The following is a 22,308-nucleotide window of genomic DNA, read 5'->3' as shown; positions in this document are numbered from 1 at the left end:
GTTTGAAAATACAATGTGATGAGATATAATAGTGGAAGTATTAACAAAATTAACATTAGAAGGCTGCTAAAATAAGTGCAATGGATAAAACAACAGATTGTTATACAACAAGTAGTAAGATTGCATAAAAGTAAAGTTGATAGTCTGGCGGTTATAATTAGACGATGGCGAAAATCGATATAATCAAAGTAAAGAAGAGAGAATAAAAGTCAAAGTTAGTCGAGAGATCCGAAGTTAATCATGATCTTGAAGATAAAAGACGAAAGTCAGATGCATATGGTGAAGTTGTAGAACACGTTGAGGATATGAAGTTGGTGAATAGAAGTTGAAGAACAGTTTCAAATAGGATCACTATGGACCATCTCAAAATTTGAAGTGATGTTCAAATGTTGTAAATTGTGAGTTTGTAGATATTCTAGTTGAAAAAGCATATAAAAGTGGAATCTGTAAAAGGAAGCAAGAAACGTAGAGTTAATTGTGTGAAAAGATATTTGAAAATATTGAAGTAGAATCGTGTGCACTTACCATTTGACGGTGACAAAGATAGCTTGTAACATTATGAGTTAGAAGTATTTGCAACAGTAGACTTCTTGCTACGTGTGTTATAACTGAAGGTTTGTGCTGGAGGGGGATCTGTTTGCGTTGACGTAACTATTGGAGGGGGGCTGCTATTGGTGGGAGGGAAGGAAGAGAGTGTATTACTGCGCGTGTTGTAACGGTGTAAGGCTATTGGAGGGAGCGATGTTACGGTGGGTGTGGCTATGGGTTTATTGGTTGTATTTGAATTAGAGGTACTAGCGGTGGGGGGGAAGGGAGGAGGGTATATTAGCTGTAGGGGAGGTGGGAACGCTAACTGATGTGAGGTTGAAGATTTTTAAAAATATGTTGGTGAGAGAAGTTGATTCTCGTAATAAAATAAGAATCTGTTCATACAAGGGGCTTTTTTATCAATAGTGTCATTTAGGTTCTTATCTTTATTAAAATGCTGGTCGAGGAAAATAAATAAGTTTTCATATTCTGTCATGAGTTTGCTTTTATCGACTCTTTTTAGGATAAGGAGGTCTTGTTCTATTGTGGTGAATTTATGCCCTGTGTCCCTCATGTGGTTGGCCATTGCGGAGAATTTGTTGTGTCTTTGGGCATTGTAATGCTCGGCGTATCTGGTGGAGAAGCTGCGGCCAGTTTGGCCAACATAAGAAAAATTACATGTAGAGCATTTCAATCTGTATATTCCTGATCCAGAGTAACTATTGTCTGTGATGTTAATAGAGTTGTGATTGAAGAATAAATTACGATTAGTGTTTTTTGTTGTGTAGGCTATTTTTATTTCGTGCTTCATTAATGAATTGGTTATCGGATAAATGCTATGGTTAGTGAACGTGAATTTAGCGTATTTTGGTTTGACGGGTTTCAATGGAGTTAGATTGGTAGCTAGTTTCAGTTTGGTTTTATTGATGATTTTATCAATCATACTCGTGTTAAATCCATTGAATTTAGCTACTTCCACTATTATATCTCATCACATTGTATTTTCAAACCATCATTGTTATTTTTAATGTTATTTTACTTCAAATCTCTTCAAGATTTTAAAATTCATTTCATTACTACATGTTATTTAGACGCTTATTTTTAATTTAAGGTTAAGACTATGGCTGATGATGCCTTCAGGGAAGGCAAAACATGTACCACTATTAGTTAACAAATGTATGTAAATCATCCAAGATGATTTTGTATTGATTAGGTGGTCAAATAAATAACTTAATGTTATTATTTCAATCACATACCACCTAGTCGAGCAGCTCTTCTTCTTTCTCTCAATTCTTCCCAACCCAAACATTGCAACATTTTTGTAACGCTACTCTTTTGTCGGAAATCACCCAGAACAAATCGAGCTGCTTTTCTTTGGATTATTTCCAGTTCTTGAATCAGGTAATCCTGGTGAGGGTCCCATACACTGGAGCCATACTCTAGTTGGGGTCTTACCAGAGACTTATATGCACTCTCCTTTACATCCTTACTACAACCCCTAAACACCCTCATAACCATGTGCAGAGATCTGTACCCTTTATTTACAATCTCATTTATGTGATTACCCCAATGAAGATCTTTCCTTATATTAACACCTAGATACTTACAATGATCCCCAAAAGGAACTTTCACCCCATCAAGTTTCAAGAAAACATCAAAACGGTGATACCAAAGACAGATGAAAGAACAGTTGAGGAGGAATGGAAGGATCTGAAAGAAAATCTAGTAATGATAACTGAGAAGGTTTGTGGACGAACCAGTGGCACAAGAAGATGGAAGGAAACTCCATGGTGGAATGACAGAACAAGAACTGTCCTGAACAAGAACAACGATGTTCAGAAAATATTTCAAGAACCGGAGTGTTCATAATAAGGAACTATACAGTGTTGCTAAAAAACAAGCAAACAAAGTTGTTACAGAAGAACGAGAGAAGTGGTTGAACAAGTGGAGTGATGAATTGAAAGAGGATGTTAATGGTAATAAGAAAATGTTATATGGGATGATGAAAAATAGAAAAAGATATAAAGAACACTCCAAATACCTAAGAGATGATAATGAAAATCTGATCACTGAAGATGAGAAGATCAAAGAGACTTGGAAGACTTACTCTGATGAATTACTAAATGTGAATTGCATGCAGCCTACACAAAAAGACAGTACCGGTACTACCTCCTGCAAGTCTGCCTCTGACAACAGGTTAGAATTAACATGGAATGATGTAGAATATGCCTGAAAATACATCAAAACTGGAAAATCAGCAGGGTCTGATGAAATTAATGGAGAAATGATTAAGGCAATGGGCATTTCTGGAAAACATTGGATCTACAGACTCTTTTGTCAGATCTGGAAAGAAGGGGACATACCAGTCGATTGGAAAACAGGCATCATAATTCCAATCTTCAAGAAAGGAGACAGAAAGAAATGTTACAACTATAGAGGCATCACTTTAACATCTCAAATTGGTAAACTTTATGAAAGAATTATAGAGCGTAAAATCAGACCCCTTATTGAAGAGAACCTCTTCGAAGAACAGTATGGATTCAGGAAGGGGAGATCAACAACTGATCTAATCTTTACAGTCCGTCAGTTAATGGAAAAATACTATGAACACAACCGAGATTTGTGGTTAGCCTTTCTGGATATCAAGACAGCATCTGATGCAGTGAATAGAGAGAAGGTGTGGGAAGCAATGAAGAAAATTGGAATACAGGATGACATGATACACCGGATCAAGAATTTGTATGAAGATACCCGAAATAAAGTCAAAACACCTGTAGGAATGACTGAAACCTTTGATATAAAATCTGGTTTAAGACAGGGTGGTGTTCTGTCTCCTCTTCTTTTCATCACTGTGATGAACGAGATTCAGAGAAAAGTTCACCAAACCAATGGAGGTAAGAAAATGAAAGTTATATTGTTCGCGGATGATATATGCTTGTGAGGAGACTAAAGAAGATCTTCAAGGACAAATTAACTCCTGGGCAGAATCTGCTAAAGAATATGGACTCGTCTTCAGCCAAGAGAAAAGTGAGGTTATGGTCATGAAGAGATATGGGCAACCAATGGAACACATTGAAATGGAGGGGAAACAACTACAGATGAACCATCAATTCAAATATCTTGGAAGTGTTATCTCTGATACTGCTTCTATAGATAAGGAAATTTCCCACAGAATTCAGGCAGGTAGCAACTTTTACAAAATAGTTAAAGACATAATATGGAACAAGAAAATACCAACAAAATATAAGAGAGTCATATATGAAACTTATTACGTACCAATCCTGACCTATGGTTGCGAAACATGAACCATGAGAAACAAAGATGTTAGTAGAATCCAGGCAGCAGAAATGAAATTGTCCGTAGCATGATCGTCAAAACACGGAGGGACAGAGTCCGTAATGAGGAAATCCGCAAGCAGGCTCACGTTGTAAGACTGCAGGACAAAATAACAGTGCAGCGACTGAGATGGTATGGACATATGCGACGCATGGGTGATAACAGATTACCAAAAAAAATGTACTATCTTAAACTTGAAGACAAAAGACCAAGAGGGTGACCAAGACTCAGGTACAAGGACATGGTGAAGATTGACATTCAACAGAGAGGACATACTTTGGAAAGCATTGAAGGAGGAGAGAAGTTCAGGGACCGCAACTGGTGGAGAAGCCTCGTTTGCCGACCCATCGCTTAAGATGGAACGACGTGGGATATGTATGTATATATATACGATATCGATCAATATCTGTTGCTTTTGAGTCATATCGATAAGAGATAAAACATGAGATGCGCAGATATTTTTTTTGCTTAGCAGGCTAATGGCTACTTAGTCGCAGACAAATCGTTGGGCCATCTCATTCTCTTACGGGCGCGGAGATTATTGGTTTGATAGATGGCAGTAGTGGAAGTGATGTATCGGGAAGCGATATTTTCGGCCTGAGTGTGCAGTATTTCTTTGGTGCTTCCGCTTCATAAGTGGCAAGAATTTTCAAGTTAGATTTGTTCACAAAATATTCTCGAGAAGGCAGGAAAAGACGTGATACCTTTAAAATCAAATATCTTGAAACTAAATAGACGTACCACAAACGGCCAGTGCAGGCGGAACTTAGAATGCCTATTACTGATGTAACACTGCTGGTTGTATGTAGAGAGCTTCCATGGCTCAGGCGGAAGCGTGTCGGCCTCTCACCGCTGGGTTCCGTCGTTCAAATCCCGGTCGCTTAATGTGAGATTTGGCTGGACAAAGCAAGGCGGGACAGGTTTTTCTCCAGGTATTCCAGTTTTCTCTGTCATCTTTTATTCCAGCAACACTCTCCATTATCATTTTATTTCATCTGTCAGTCATTAATCATTGCCCCGGAGGAGTGCGACAAGGCCTTGGCAGCCGGCATAATTCCTATCCTCGCCGCAAGATGGGGGCTTCATTCATTCCATCCCTGACCTGGTCAATGACTGGAAAAGAGGTTGTAGGTTTTCATTATTGGCTGTATGTAAACATATGTTTCTAGTTAGATCATGGCTGAAGATGACCCAATGTATGCAGGGTCGAAACTAGTACCAATTCTATAGGACACTATATTAAGCTAATGGTATTAAATAGGCGGACCTTTCTCTACCCTTTGACAGTAGAAATGCTATCATGTTGGATAAAAACGAAATTGTATCCAGTGTTTCCATATCCATGTTGGATAGTTTTTATTTGTGAATTCATTAGTACGTTTTCTTGCTTAACACATTCTTTTCCCTGTCCTCTGCAGAAACGTCTTAATGAGGTTTTACTGTACTCGTAATACTACAATATTATTGTATTCAGAACATTGTTATTCTAATATTGAACTTTGTAATTTAAGAATTATAAATCCAATGGAACTTACAATTTCCAGTAGTCTACCTTCATGACATAATATTTTCGTCACAAAATATATCACCAATATGAACTGCTTTCAGTTACTTTTATGCATGATTTGAGTGAGTCATACTGACTCCTAGATTTATGGATAAGTCATTGTTTTAGATTGTTATCAAGAATATCAAGTGTTTTTTACTATAATTGAATCAAGACTGAAGATGCCTTATATGAGAGACAAAACATGTTCCTTTTTAAATAGCTAAAATGAATAAAAATTGCATAGTATTGCTAAGGTGGAATTATCCAACCATTAAGAACTCCTAAATTGTTAAGGTTGACAATACACACTAACTATGAAATTAATTTCTTGTGATACTTCCGACTTTGTATGACAGACATGCACCACTATGTACTATTAGGGTAAAGAAACCTTCAAACCAATGGTTTTTGCAAGAAATACACAACCAGACAAAAATCAGATATGCAGTCTATAATTATTATGTAGAATATCCTACATCAGACAGTTTTGAGAACTGTAAAAAAGGTCCAATACAGAACAACTCAGTTAATCAGAAATGCTAAAATATATGCCACTCTTATGAAAGTTTTTTTTTTTTTTTGCTAGTTGTTTTACGTCGCACCGACATAGATAGGTCTTATGGCGACGATGGGATGGGATAGGCCTAGAAGTTGGAAGGAAGTGGCCGTGGCCTTAATTAAGGTACAGCCCCAGCATTTGCCTGGTGTGAAAGTGGGAAACCACGGAAAAACATTTTCGGGGCTGCCGACAGTGGGATTCGAACCTACTATCTCCCGGATGCAAGCTCACGAGCACAGCCAACTCGCCCGGTTTATGAAAGTTTGAACACTCAAAATTCTACCCAGATTTGGAAATCTCTTTGCCAAATGGGATTAAGCAAAAACAAGACAAATGATAACTGTAATGTACCACTAGCTGACCTAAATTCATATTTTAGCTCACGATCCTCTGAGATGGATGAACAGACCAAAGCAGCAGTAATTAACAGAATATCCCCAGAAGTAAGACATAATGGCGAATAGTTCTACTTCTCATGTGACCGCCAGTGACATTAGGAGCGTTTTCAGTGAAATAAAGTCAGGGTCTGCTGGCCGTAAAGGAATCAACTTGTCTCTTTAACAAAGAATCATAGACATCATACTTCCAACATTCACGCATATCATCAATAACTCAATCGTGACTGGGGTCTCCTGCGAACTGGAAATATGCAATCATCTGACCCTTACCAAAAAACAACCACTCCAACAGTTCCGAAGATTATAGTCTTGTAAGTACCTTCCTATATTAGGAAAAATATTCGAGAAAACAGTACATACGCAAATGATAGAATATCTTATACATTACAACTTACTTGACAAATATCAATCAGGGTTCAGACCAAACTACAGTACTGCCACGACATTAGTTAAAGTGACAAATGAAATGCAACTAACGATGGACAAGGGACTAATAACTATGCTTATTCTCTCGGACTTAAGTAAAGCCTTTGACTGTTCAGATAGAGACATATTACTCTCCATACTCAAGATGCTGAAATTTTCTTACAGCATTTTATTCTGGGTACAATCCTATCTTAGTGGTCGTCAGCAGTGTGTACCAGTGGGAAACAATACATCTTTGTGCAAACCACTAAGGTGGGCATGGCACAGGGTGGAGTTTTGTCACTGCTTCTGTTCTCATTATACATGAATGAATTATGTGAGATGTTGTCAATATCACCTATATGGAGATGATATTCAATTATACATTTTCACTTAAACAATTCAATCACTAAATTAAACAAAGACCTAGCAAATGTTAAAGACTGGACCAGCAGACACGGCCTGAAAGAGAACCCATCAAAATTGGTACTTATAAATCACACGCTAAACTACAAAACATATCTATACCCAGTGTTATGCTGAGAGGAATCCCAATAACATTTAATGATCACATAAAGAACCTTGGAGTAGTATTCGATAACCATTTAAAATGGTCGGAACAGGTCACAAAAATGTGTCATAGAGTATTCTATTCAAAAAATGATGAGAGACTTCCCTCCAGGAAACAAAAGAAAATTATTAGTTCAGAGTCTAATAGTCCCAATATTTGACTGTGGAGGTGTGGTTTACAACAGTATGAAAAAAAACCTTTCATGTCTCAAGTAAAAACAAATTAGGTTTATTATACGGTCAACCTTGTCAATACATTACATTCATAAGAATGCTTAAGATTTATACATTACAATCAATTGGGACAAGTTTCACGCTTCTCATTATAATTTATCTGAACACTTGATTGTAAGAATGCTATGTGTTATCAAATATATTTTAGTCAAAACTATACTAACAGTCAAAGCAATTTACTAAAATTAAGTGGTGCTCCTGAAACAGTCTTAAAACTGTTCACTGAATGTCTTTTGTCACTTACTAAATAAATGTTTCTTATAGTTAGGTACTGTTCTGTCTTTTTAAAAGAATGTTGGATACACAAAATTACATGTAAGAGCACTTATGGGTAATCATAGGAAAATGCAGAATTTAGATAGAAATTCATCCAATGTTATCTAAAATACTAGTTGTCTGACAACATCTAATCAATAGTATGAGTATGAGTATAGTATGAGTATTTCTTAACTTATGGCACAATTTGTTTTCTAGGAATATGTCCTATTTGTAGTAAAAAACATTAATATCTTGTATATTTGAAAGAAAAAAAATTGGAGCTGTATACTTTCATACACTGGATTCATATTCAATAGGCCTCAGTATTACTAGTATATTTAGTTGTCTTGTGACATCATTTATACATCTGAACAATAATGGTCTTGTAATCCTGATCCTTAAGTTCGTAATAAGAAGTATTAGTATGCTAGTGTAATGTTAGTTCGAAGTATAGTAGAAGTCCGTTATAGCGAGAATTCATAACAGCGAAAAATTTACTCGCTATAACGGATTGTCGTTATATCCGATTTTTGTATGAAAGTCGGAAAACCCTTCATGCACTTTAAAGTCGGTATGAAACGGCAATCAGTTTGTTCAAAACTTGCGTTTCCGCAGATGATATCCACACTACGACTTACTTGTTTGCTATTTGTCGTAATCCGATAGTACGTGAAAGTGTATGTTTAATTTCATTCTGAAAAAAATATAGTTCCGTATTCCTCCGAATCCAAGATTAATCCCACTTTTTCCTTCAAAAAATTTAATTCAGGCTCAAAAAGAAGTTTGTAAAATCATACAAGCCTACGCATTTTTAGACTATTTTTAGACGCCGAACATTGGCTTTCGTCACGCCATATTTCATTTTTTTGCGGCTGCACAATTATTCTTTATTTCCGCAGGTTTAAGGGCCATTAACTTAACATTGGCATCATAATACCGAAGATAACTCGTTGAAAATTTTCCGGCAATACCTATTCCATGCGTCTCTACAATACAACGAACCATTAGGAAATTATTCTTGCTGTCTATAAAACCGTTACTTTTATGCAGCATCAGATAAAACCGGCTACCGCTACACGCACGCCTCGCTTGTCGGGTGCGGCCAAATTCAACGGCTAGCGATTTATAGGCCTAATCGCGAACGTTGAAAGTCAACGAACGAGTTTATTGCGCCACGGTATGGCCAACCGCCCTTGCGTTTTTCGTGCACATACCTCACCATTTCATCATCGACTTCTTTAAAGCGTCCTTGTTGCGGACCACTGAATGCAATTTTTTGTACAGTACCGGTACGCATTTTTTGTCTTCACGCTAACGCCAAATATTGGCTTTAGCAAATACAGCAGAGACAATACGCGACACTTACGGATTTCGCCTTGCTAAAATGGGAGACAATTCGACGGTGGCGCTCCTAGTGACTTGACCTGAACAAATCGCGCTAAATTCAAATATCAATGGAAATGTATATACGGAAATGGATAAATAAATGATGTCTAGAAAGAAAGTGGTATTGAGATATTAACTTCGAAGTTGCTAAAGCAATTCTGGATAAATGAATGAAGAATTATTTAAAAGGTTATTATTCAAAGACTGAAAGGGCTGCTGTGAAATGGCTGATCTTTCATTTATGCATTACCTTTTTAGCTTTAACATTCCTGCCTGAACTCTTACGGTTGGATTCGTCTTTTTTTCTCATTTTAAAACATTGTATCATCACATTAAGACACTTGTCAATAAAAATATCGGCACATTCCTTACACATATGATGCAATGAATTAACATTTAATAGCTGGACAATTTTCCTCTTAACATGAAGCCTACTAACAGAAAGAAAATCTATAAAATCAGGGCTTTAATCTGAGAAGAGGGATAAAAGAAAGAAAAGTATGAAAATATTGTCGATAGTGATGCTTTAAGGAATATTTACGTACAATTAGAGTAAAAAATTTAACATACCCTTGGCTGTATAGTCGAGGATTTTTAAAGTCTCTGGCCTGGAAATGATCTGAACAGATCTTATAATTCTTATATAAGCGTAATGTCCCTTCTTTCTTGTACACCTTATCCAAATCACTTCCGTGACTTTTCAAAACCCACAGATCACACCTACAACAACACATTGGTATTGAAGGTTAACTGCTGCGCTATATAATAAAATATGCGTATTACATTTTATGCCAGTTAAAATATAGGTCGAGCAGGTCAGAAGATTATGAAGTACTATAAAAATCTCTGTCAATGGAAGAATATATTGTGCCATTTCACTGTTATGAGAAGTTACGACCGTAAGTAGAACAAAGAGGGAACCCATGTATCTTGGAATAATTAACGCCGAAAGATCTGAATCATACTGCATGTGAAGGCGAAAGTGCTCACACCAAGTGGGAGAGAAGAAGAAGAAAGATCCAGAAGGCAGTGAAAAGGATCGAACGGGAATATTGTTACTAACAATTATGAAAAAAAACGAGATTGGATTGCTACCTAAAATATACGAGTTGAAGACGGAAGTAACTGCACAATAATCTTAAGGATGGCACAACAAGAAATCAGCTCCATGGGATAAAGAAGGAATTTTTAGAAGCTACATTGCGAATTGAACGGGAGACTAATAATTTCATTCAGCGAACTCCAAGAGACGTGAAGAGAGGAAAATAACAGCAACAAGCTTACGTCACTGCAGTCCCTGCTGACGTACTTCACGATATTACCGAAGTAAAGAGTTACAAAGGAAATCCTAAAATAACTCGAAATTGAGTGAAGAAAGAGAATTAATCATTTCAAATTCTAAAATTACATCACCCTAAGGAAAATATTCGACCAGTAAATCAACTCTTTCAGAGGGAACAATCTTCACATTAGACAGTTTCTCACAGTTATTTACAATGGAAATGCTAATTAATCTCATATGCCATTCTATTCCAACTAGACCACAGATGAACATGAAGCTCTAAGGAGATAAGCCAGACTGCCCAAATGGGTGCCGCAGGATGACGTTGCCGACCGAGATGACTGAGCCCAGAGGAGGAAAATGCGAATATTTCCCGTCCACCCAGGGAAATAAGTAGCGACGTTTCAATATGTCCTGTCAGCTGGACATATGACGGTGACTGGAGCTGCTGAATTCAGATAAGTCTTACTTTTAAATCAGTGTAATAATGTTTGTATTCAACTGTAAATGTAGTATGATTTATTAATTTGTTCGGTGCGAAGTGATTAAACGACAAGAGTGGTGTGGTAAGTTAGAATGAAGGTGGATAGGTAATCTTCAGATATGCATAACAAATCCTTTGACAGGTAGTCACTCAGTGATAAAAGTCTACGTTCGAAATGTGATCCGTGTAGTGTGAAATTCTGAGTTAGTCAAAGTGACAGTAAGTTGTATGATACATAAAAGAGCGATATAGATATGTGTGTACATTGGTTATAGTCAATGAATGTCAAGTTAGGAACCAACAGTAGGATATGCTTGCTAGGTAGACAAATCTGTTTATGATAAATGGTGGTTATGACTGAATGAAGGTCATAGTATTTGGAAATGTGTCCATGAACCGTAATTGAAAAAAATAAGGGCCACAATGGTAAGAAGTGAACCCGTGTTGGTAAGGAGACAGATTATGGTTTTGAAAGTATAATAGTAATATTTTAAGAGAAGTTGATACGTGATTGATGATTGAGAATAATGATAGTTATTGATTCTTCGCGAGGATGAACACGGTGACGTGGCTATGCACTTAACGGTTTTCATGTAGAGTTTTGCTAGTTAGGAAATGAACGTGTAGCAATTTCATGTTCTGTTTATCTCACGAGCAAGCATGTAGAAATACAAATAAGATCTGAGTGACATCTGTGGGTTAGAACGCTCACTTGGTAGTGTCAACAAAATCTCAGTTAGGAGGACGAACTGAACACATGTGCTGTCACAAATTTTTTTTTTCTTAATACCAATCTATTCTCAGACGAGAGGAACGTAGTAATTTCTTAGGCGTCATCCCATCACTGATGACTAAATGGAAATGTAGAAATGATTTTAAATGGTCAAGTCTTCACACTATGCACCACTCTTGATAGCATATTTCAGACGAGACTAGTAGGGTAGTCATTAACAAGTATAATATCGTACCTATGTTTAGCTTAAAATTACGAGAGGATTTGGATCTTTAAATGGTATATGTGTCTTACTGGTTCTGATTGAACTTTTATGAGAACTACATTGATTTGAAAGGGGAACTTATCGGAATTCATGCAGAATAAAAAGGACGTAGACAAAGAAGCATTAATATTCAACATTTAATTAAATTTTCAATGGTCATTATTCCATATCCAACATTGTGATTTAATTATGTATGGAAACATTAGGGAACTATCCTCCCAGATTAGCACCCATAGGTATTTATTAGTATGTTGAGAAGGATAGGATTATTCTATGGCAGTAAATAAATATGAGCTCCGAGGGAGAGCTAATAGTTAATTCAAACCTCATATGTAGTAGGGAAAAATTCCAATTCTTGAAATATGGTTATAAGTCTCAAAAATGCATCCTGGATACCATGAAGAAGACACCCTCAATCTATATTTTGCTTATTGGAACTCATGTTGTAGATATTTCTCTTCTTTTCTTTGCTAGGGTGCACCCAGACCAATAATTTTTTTTTTCTTGTTACCCAGATAAGTTATTAACTATACAGATAAGTTTTTCTTTAGTTATCCAAGTAAGTTTTCAATTACTTATACGAATTTTTAATTACCTATGTTAGGAAATCTTTCACTAATTTAAGTATTCAAACATATTCGACTTCGTTTCAATCCATTAATTGAACGCTTTATTCCAATTTAATTATTGCTTTAAGGGCCTAAGAGGGAGAATTTGACATTTTCTTTTGGACTTATGGGTTTTAATTTGATAATTATGAGCTGGAGCATAATAGTATTCAACTTAATGGTGGCCTATTCAGAACTTAATACCTTGCCATACATTACATTCTGTCCCTGATTTTGTGGGCAAGCATGACCTGAGCACTTAACGTAATGGATTCCAGTAGATCTATTACAGATGATGACGAGATCAAACAACTTTTACTTTAGAATGCATAGTGGGCGCTGGATATGCCAAATACCGGTAGATTTTCCATGAACATTACTTACATATATTTTTGCACGATACCGCCCTTTTCTTCGATTCTTCTTTCCACCCAGAAACGTGGAAGTGCTGAATAAAGGAGTGATATAGAGCTATTAAAAGAAAAAAAGGAAATGAGTAATTAAATATTGAATGGAGAAATAGGTAAACCTATGAGTTTAAGTCCATGTTCCCTCGAAATAGGCCAAGTGAACAGTCGACCATACAATTTCCTTTACCAGATTTTTCTTTTTGTGGTGGATAGTCCAATATTCGAATTCTGGATTGAAATATTGTTATAATAAACAAATATAGAAAATGTTAAACAGTTCTTTCAATGTGTTTGTAGTATAGAGACCTAGATTTAAGTAAATGAGAGCGATGACATCTTGATAGCATAAGAATTAGAATAAGCAACATATGAAAGTCGTTACTATAGGTGATTTATGTCTTATTTACCTCCGCATGGTATATCTTTCTCTGATTTGGAACTCAACACCCAAATTATTGAACTGTTTAGTTGGAAAGGTCATAATTAAGCTAGCCTGGATATTATGCGTCCTTTCAGGGAGCCGGGAACGGCGCAATATATGCAAACACAATATTACTTACATGTTCTTGTCAGGAGTGAACATGAAGAACGACCGCGCATTTTTCTCTACTTCGTAATTACTGCAGCCAAACACAGCACTTACCTTTCCCCTCATGTTGAGAGATATCAAGGAATGACACATGCTACTATATTATTATGTCAACTCACTGAAAACGCATAAATAACACCAAAAACTTCACACAAAAATACACGTGCTCTTATGAGAGAATCAGTACTGTTCAGGTCTATCCGCTAGAGTGAGCTCCAATAGCTGTCCCTCGATATCTCGCTCAGTGTCGCGTATTGTCTCTACTGTATTTGGCTTTAGTTAAGCCTATGCCGTATTTTCTTGTGGCTGCACAATTATTCTACATTCCTGAGTGTTTAATAAACATTAACTTAAACTTGGCATCATAATATCGACTAGAACCTGTTGAAAATTTGCCGGCAATACCTTTTCCACGTATCTTTACAATACGACTATCCATTACAAAAATATTCCTGCTGTCTATAAACCTTAATTTTACTAAGCGTCAAGTGCAATAGACGCGTTATGACTCTGCCACTGAGTAGCCATGGCTTTTCTAAGAATTTGAAGGGTTGCATGTTTTGATGCCATTCTGCAGATTTGAGAAACACACAGGCACTGTACACTGTAGAACCGGTAGCGATGTGTAGTAAAGAGGCGGTCATTTATTGTCAATGAGTTCTGTGCGCGTGTGAAAAGCAGCAGCGTGGTTACTGCGGTAGTTGCCAGTGGTATTATTAACTTACTGTTAGGCCGCAAATGCAACAACCCTTGAGTTTTCGCATGAGATTCTGAGAAAAAAAATGTATTGGATTCGGAGAAATACGGTATCACTCCAGAGATTTCTGTGGCAAACACCTAAGCTTTCTTCTTCAAACTTAACCGTATATGTAGCCTATCATGAATACGTATTTGAAACGCATCTCGAGAAATAACCTCCTCGCGAAAAATTTAGGCCTACATGTAAATAGTCGTAACTAGACGCGAGAAGATATGAAATATCCTTTGAAATCAGTGATGTATTCTGCCTTATCTTGAGGTGTATGACATTCTTAAGTAATTTCCATATATAACATTAAAATTAAGATATCGTTTATTCAGTCTTTAATTTTACGAGTTAACAACTGCTATCGGCCACGTCATTTACGCATTTATTACGAAAACATGCTATCCTCTTTTTCATTTCGAATTTTCTTTAGAGAACAGCAGTCGATGGGTATTACTAATCAACTCCAACATTGCCTTTGAACGTCAACGAGAGAGCTCGCAAATGCACAAAGTGAGAAAATTATACCGTACCGAAGATGATCGTTCGCATTTTGTTGCAAACGTTTCAGTTTTCTTATTCAAACAGCGTTACGTATCCTAACTTAACCGTACTAAACGTATGATGAAAACACACTTCAAGCGCCTGTAGAGAAATTATACCTTTCTCACTATAAATTTTCATAATAGCCTTTCCGTAATTTAACCAGACGCGACAAAATACAAACTATTGTATGAAATCAATTAAGCACTCTGCCATATCTTGAGGTGTATCCCATTCCTACTTAATTGCAGTATTTGGCCTCAAAATTAAGCGGTCGTTTAGTCAGCCTTAATTTTTAACGAGTTAACAACCGTTATCGGACACGATATTTATGCATTTATTACGAAAATACGTTCTCTTTCATTTCGAATTTTCTTTACGGAACAGCCGTCGACGGATATTACTAATCGACTCCGACATCGCCTTCGAATGTCGACGAGAGAAATCGCTAGTGCACATAGCGAGGAAACGATGCCGAAGGTAATTGATCGCATGCAATATCATCGCTGGGGTGCATGAATATCGGTAACGGAAAAAATCGGGCGCGCTTAATCGCTCGTAATAACGGATGCGCCAGTGATAGGGTTCTCGCTGTAACCGAAGGACGATACACAGTTTAATATAGGAATTTTGAAGGGACAGAAAAATGTCGTCGCTATAACGGAGTTCTTGTTATATGCCGTACTCGCTATAGCGGACTTCTACTGTATTATGTTCTAAATTATGTCGATTTTCGTTGTTTAAGGAGCTTTGTTACTCTTGATAAGTAGGTAGAATGAGATCAAATTCCAAGATGCAGGTGAAATTAGTCTTGCCACAGTGCTGATGGTCGAATGGGAAATTCACAGAAAACTTTCTTAAAGGTGGAAGAATGAAAATACCTTTGTAGAAAATAAGCATTGAGTATGTCTGTGTAACAAATTAAAAAGTGACTTAGAAAGGACCTATGATAACAGACGCAGGAAGAACACCATTATGGAACTTTTTGCTTACCTCCTCTTGTCTTGCTTGGCAAGATAGTATCATACCAATATAAATGGTCCGTTATTGGACATTATAAATTTTCCAGCTAACTCCTTCCCAGTTGCCAGCGTTTCGCCCCAGTGTGCTAAGTTGGGCTCATCAGTTGGTAAATAACACGCGCACACACATACACACACACATACACCAAGATGCATGGCTAGTGCTTACCGGGGAGGCCAGTGGCTGCTTGGAGCCACCAGCAGTGCAAACGCACTGTGAGAGACTTTGTCTCATTACCAATAGTATCACCCGTGACTTCTACTGCTCTCGTACTCCAAGTGTTGTAGCGGTGTGACATCTTACGTGAGGGGGAAGTAGGGGTAGAAGGAATGGGCGGAGCATTACTTAATTGGTTAGTCTGTAGGGGTGCGTTGGTAGGGGGTAACTGTTACGATCGCCGTATTTACAGCACGTATTCCCTACCTTGCATATGGCTCTTCGCCTCGATCTTGTCCTCGCCGCATCAAGCATTCCACTACTCCACTCACCTGTCCTCTGCCAGCGCCATTCATCACGTGACTATTACGTCATCCTCGCCACACTTCGCCTTCTTCGTTGCCTGTGCGCTGTGTGAACACGTGATGTTATGTTTCTTGAACTCGCTGGCTTGTAGCCTTCTCACCTTTTCTGGAGTTTTCTACACCACTATATATTTCCCACTCCGCTGCTCCACAGTTGAGTCGTGTTTCATCGCGGAGTGGTGGAGCACCTAAATACTGTGCCTACTTGGATTATGTAAATTCCATCTGGACTATATCTTCAAGCCGTTTGGTGAGCAAGATTTATCGTTATTTATCTTCATTTGGACTTTAAATTTTCATCGGGGCTGTTGTAATTATTGGGATTTGATTATTTGGACTCGGAAGACGGCGATGAATTATGTATGTAAAGTATTTATTCATTTGTTTGTTTTGGTTTCTCCTCAGTATGTGAATTTTGGAATTGTTTGATTTGTTTGAAGTTAATATGATTTTAAGATTATTTGATTGTCATGGTAATTCTGGTGCATACTGTACCAGACGCGCCACATCGGCGTGGGATATTTCCGGTTTCGTAAAGTTGCATCAGTTTAGAAATTTCTCAAGGCTTCCTAAATGTTCTTTGTCAGCACTATTTTTTTCTGCGCTCCTATTGGAGAAAATAAAAGTAAATGTGATTAGTAGGTGAAGGAAAACATCGTACGCTCATTGGCCGTAGTAAGATTTCATAATTTCCGGAGAGAAGCGTTGTCGCTGGAGCCTTGCTCTGCGAGGGCGTCTTTTCTGTTTGACCACTGAAGGGAACGGTCACCTTCCAAGGCCATCCGGTAAACACTAGATTATTTTTTTAACTTTTCAGGTATTCAGTTTCAGATGTAGTGTTTCATTTAATTTATCTTGCCGGAGCGTACCCGTGTTTCCTTCTGCTTCCAAATGTTATCATTATGACTTAGCCGTTTCGGTAAAGTCACCTCACTTTGTTAAGAGATAGTTCCCGTTTGGTGTTTTGTAAATTAAATGTTATACGCCTTTCGAAATAATCTTTATAAGTAATATTTTCCTCGGGACTGTCTCGTTCATTCTGCTTTATCGTGGAATATTCATCTTTGGGTCGGGTACCCTTTCTCAGAAGTGTTTCTGAGGGGGCGACCCACTGAAGATGCTCTGCTCCATGATTAGACGTAAATGTTTTTCTCCTTAGATGTACATCTTCACTTTAGTATGACGTTACCTTCTTTTTACTTATTTCTGTTTTGGGTTTTTAAAGGTAATGTCACGACAGTGGAACGTCATGTGTGATGTTCCGGTGTAAAAGAAATTTAATAACTAAATGCTACCCTCATGGTAAACTGTAAATTGTAATGGTTGTTGAAATAATGCCGTCAAAATTTTAATGGTATATTTGCTATTGCTTTATATATGAAATTGCATCTAAATTGTTAAGTAAAGTTTAGGATTACAATGACTTCGCTTCTTCAGTATTACCAATACCTTCCACCGCCTGGATATGGTTCCCAGCCGCTTCCCGGTTATCCTTTCTTAACAGTCATGTTGGTTAACCTGTTTGTTTTATTTTCTGTGATTTATGTGCTTGCAAATTTAGTTTCGTACATGTTGACATGCCTAGTGTAGAGTACTTTTGGTGAATGCACAACGGTAGCAAACATTTTCTCTTCATTAAACCTATTAATTGTAACCTTACCCTTTGGAGAGGTTACAGGGGTTATTGCCTGCTATAATCCTCTTCCGTCGAGTTAATACGATGCTCATAACATAGACTGCACTTCTACACGAACTGCGCTACGGACAATATAAAATTATTTAATATCATTTCAGATGTCTTCCTAGACCTATGCAATTGGTAAATTCTGGAATACCCGGTGAAGAAAATCCTTTCCCCATTCTAATCCTTATCCCACTTCCCTTTCCCCTCCCTTTCGTGCTTCTTTCTTTCAGGGCTTTACTCCCACTTTCTTACTCAGTTTCTGTACGCTTGTATTTGTTCAATAGGTTCTTCACAAATTCAATTTGTAAATGTGGCACACTTTTCTGATTTTTCTCTAGTTTTGTATTTTTATCTTTCACCATTTGTTAAAATTTCTCTTCGATTTATTTATTTTGTTACATGTTTGATTGTTAAATATATTCTATTGATATTGTTAATTTTTGGTCTTCCTATTGGCCTAGCTCCTTCTTACTGCGCGTTTCCTTGGTTTATGTCATTTATTATTATTATTATTATTATTATTATTATTATTATTATTATTATTATTATCCATATTATATTATCTCACTACTGTACTTTGGTACTCAGAACTCCCTACGGTATTGCTAACATTGTACTCCACTGTACGATCATCAGATCACTTATCATGACAGTATTATTGCAGAGCTTCTTCCTCCCCACAATATGGTAGCAGACTAACTTTGGTTCGATTCCCGTCATCGACCCTCTACCTTTAAACTTGGTGACATGGTTCTCTTACGTAATCACCCCCAAAGTTCTGCTAGTGATCAGTTTTCTGCTAAATTAGCTTCTCGGTGGATAGGCCCATTTCGCATAATTTCCCCTGCCTCTTTCCTCACTCTTATTCCCTTTTCCTCTTTTGGACCGGTCCATCCTCATCTCCATCTCATCTCTATTCTCCGCCCTTTTTTTTTTCCCTTCATTTGGGTACACCATTTCTTGCCCGTTTGCTTTCTCCTTCTAGTGCATGATCTTCGCTCTTCCGAGTTGGTGCCACTTGTGAAGACCGCTACGCCATCGTCTCTGCATCATCTGGACGCTTCGCTGGCCGTGTACTACAGCTTAGTCTATACAGCGTTTAAGAGTCCCCTGTCACCAAAAAGTCGAAAGAACGAGTTAAAATATATTAGGAATCTGGCTGTATTTAATGGGTACAATGCAGAAATGATTAATAAGACATCAATGAAGTAAAATTAAAATTAATGACTAATCTCACTCCAGACAAGCCAGTTAAATCCAATTACGCTACTTTTACATACAATAAACCACTCATTCAACAAGTTTTGAATCCCCTTAAAAAACATGTTAAAATAGTGTACAAAACCCAGAACAGTAACCAAAATAATTTTTTAAATCATAATGTTGTAAACCTTAAATATGATCCTTTTGGAAGCTTGGGAATTTATAGATTGACATGCACACAATGTTTTTGCTCTTATATAGGTCAGACAGGCCGTAGCTTCCACGCTAGGTACCAAGAGCATTATAACGCGATTAAACATAACAAGTTTTCCGCGATGATCATCCACACGAAAGATACAGGCCATAACACAACAGACCAAGACCTTACGATTTTCAAAAAAATTGAAAAAAGGAAGGCTAATGAACGAACATGAGAATATATAGATTTATTTGGATCAATATTTTAATAAGGACTGTAATTTAAATGACATTTCAGATACTAAGAATTCCACGTACAAAACTTTAACCAATTTATTACATTTTATAAATTCAAAGGGTTGCACGTTTAACAACATTTTTAAACTTCCCCCACCCAATACCCCCACAGTTACTAGCAATACGATTTCCTCTCAGTTACCCCCTACCAACGCACCCCTACAGACTAACCAATTACGTAATGCTCCGCCCATTCCTTCTACCCCTACTTCCCCCTCACTTAAGACATCACACCGCTACAACACTTGGAGTACGAGAGCAGTAGAAGTCACGGGTGATACTACTGGTAATGAGACAAAGTCTCTCACAGTGCATTTGCACTGCTGGTGGCTCCAAGCAGCCACTGGCCTCCCCGGTAAGCATTAGCCATGCATCTTGGTGTGTGTGTGTGTGTGTGTGAGTGCTATTTACCAACTGATGAGCCGAACTTAGCACACTGGGGTGAAACACTGGCAACTGGGAAGGAGTTAGCTGGAAAATTTATAATGTCCAATAACGGACCATTCATATTGGAATGATACTATCTTGCCAAGCAAGACAAGAGGAGGTAAGCAAAAATTTCCATAACGGTGTTCTTCCCGCGTCTATTATCATAGATCCTTTCTAAGTCACTTTTTTAATTTGTTACACAGACATACACAATGCTTATTTCCTACGAAGGTAATTTCATTCTTCCACTTTTAAGAAAGTTTTCTGTGAATTTCCCATTCGACCATCAGCACTGTGGCAAGAAATTTCACCTGCATCTTGGAATTTGATCTCATTCTACCTACTTATCAAGAGTAACAAAGCTCCTTAAACAACGAAAATCGACATAATTTAGAACATAATACTTCGAACTAACATTACACTAGCATACTAATACTTCTTATTACGAGCCTAAGAATCACGATTTCAAGACCATTATTGTTTTCATGTATAAATGATGTCAGAAGAAAACTAAATATACTAGTAATACTGAGGCCTATTGAATATGAATCCAGTGTATGAAAATATACAGCTCCAATTTTTTTCTTTCAAATATACGAGATATTAATGTTTTCTATTACAAATAGGACATATTCCTAGAAAACAAATTGTGCCATGAGTAAAGAAATTTTGAAGGGATTTATTCAAACCCACCCTCCTCATACTATTGATTAGATGTTATCAGACAACTAGTATTTTAGATAACACCGGATGAATTTCTATCTAAATTCTGCATTTTCCTATGATTACACGGAAGTGCCCTTACATGTAATTTTGTGTATCCAAGTGTTTAGTTTTTCTTATTCAAGAACATTCTCTTAAAAAGGTAGAACAGTACCCAACTATAAGAAACATTTATTTAATAAGTGTCAAAAGACATTCAGTGAACAGTTTTAAGACTGTTTCAGGAGCACCACTTAATTTTAATAAATTGGTTTGACAGTTTTGACTAAAATGTATTTGATAACACATAGTATTCTTACAATCAAGTGTTTAGATAAATTATAATGAGAATATCGGGATCCTGACGATCTGTGATTTTGGGAAAAATGATTTGGCTGAGGCTGCCCACAAAAAGGGTGAAACTTGTCCCAATTGATTGTAATGTATAAATTGTAAGCATTTTTATGAATGTAATGTATTGAAAAGGTTGACCATATAATAAACTTGATTTGTTTTAACTTAATATAGAAACATTCAATATGGCACAAACATGAAATTTATTACATGTAATATACTTTTATGTCGACTACAGCAAGCCTACATTGTTTGGGCTTGATTTGTATTAAATATCCCACTCCAAACTCATATTAACCCTTTTCTCTCTCAGCTGTCATGACTAAGATTGACCGAACAATGTAAATACCACACTGTTTCCCTTCTCCACAGTGTTCTGCAAACAAGCAAACCAGACTATTTCAGAATACATTTCAAATACCTCTCCCCTTCTGATAGAACTCCCTCAAAGTCATCACACAATCTCTTGTCCATTCCCGTTCATCGTTATAACTCATATAACAATTCATTTATATCTGCTACCATACGTTCCCGGAACTCAATCCCAGCTGAAATTTGAGATATAGGCAATCCGAGGATATTTAAAAAGAAATGTTTAATGTGGTACTCAAACCTGTAGAAAGTAGATCTCACTAACGTAACAAAACTAATAATTAGTTCTTAATTATCAATAAGGATACAAAATTTTAGAGGTTAAGTAAATTAGTATTAATGATATTTAGAAATATGATGTTTAATGGGGAGCCTCCGTGGCTCAGACGGCAGCACGTCGGCCTCTCACCGCTGGATACCGTGGTTCAAATCCCGGTGAATCCATGTGAGATTTGTGCTGGACAAAGCGGAGGCGGGACAGGTTTTTCTCCGGGTACTCCGGTTTTCCCTGTCATATTTCATTCCAGCAACACTCTCCATTATCATTTCATAGCATTTATCACTCATTAATAAATCACCTTGGGAGTGGCGACCCCATTGTAATAACAGCCTATATATGTTTCATTCATTACATAACTGACCC

General features: G+C 37.1%; 1 protein-coding gene across 4 annotated transcripts in view; it reads right to left on the bottom strand.

Annotated features, from left to right (window-relative positions):
• LOC136872433 (uncharacterized) overlaps window positions 1-22,308 on the bottom strand; it is a 383,991-nt gene that overhangs the window by 218,706 nt on the left and 142,977 nt on the right. The window lies entirely within an intron of this gene.

The sequence above is a fragment of the Anabrus simplex genome, chromosome 4 (assembly GCF_040414725.1).
Source record: "Anabrus simplex isolate iqAnaSimp1 chromosome 4, ASM4041472v1, whole genome shotgun sequence".
Classification (NCBI taxonomy): Eukaryota; Metazoa; Arthropoda; class Insecta; order Orthoptera; family Tettigoniidae; genus Anabrus; species Anabrus simplex.
The sequence above is the reverse complement of the archived record's forward strand: the minus strand, read 5'-3'. Positions and strand labels throughout refer to the sequence as shown.